The 269-nt window shown below is 28.6% G+C and overlaps 1 protein-coding gene across 1 annotated transcript in view; it reads left to right on the plus strand.

The window, feature by feature from the left end:
- Positions 1-269, plus strand: part of LOC119592677 (golgin subfamily A member 4-like) — a 24,553-nt gene that overhangs the window by 20,133 nt on the left and 4,151 nt on the right.

The raw sequence follows: 269 nt of genomic DNA on the forward strand, positions 1-269 counted from the left end.
AGCAAGTATAAATTTTGTTGTAATATGTATGATTTGTTTATTTAATATTTAGGTGTTTAAAGCAGGAATGTAAGATATGCGTGAAAGGTTTTCAACAATGACAGTTTAATCATTAAAAATAGATCATTGATATTTTCTAAAAATATGATAAAGATATGTATTCTGGGCCTCAAATTTGAAATTACTAGACAGATTTCCATATCTCAGATAGCTTGCAAAGTTACCTGTGCACATTGAAGCCTTAGGTAGAGCCATGAAAGAAAATTTGT

This window comes from Penaeus monodon, chromosome 30 (assembly GCF_015228065.2).
Source record: "Penaeus monodon isolate SGIC_2016 chromosome 30, NSTDA_Pmon_1, whole genome shotgun sequence".
In the NCBI taxonomy this organism is placed as follows: Eukaryota; Metazoa; Arthropoda; class Malacostraca; order Decapoda; family Penaeidae; genus Penaeus; species Penaeus monodon.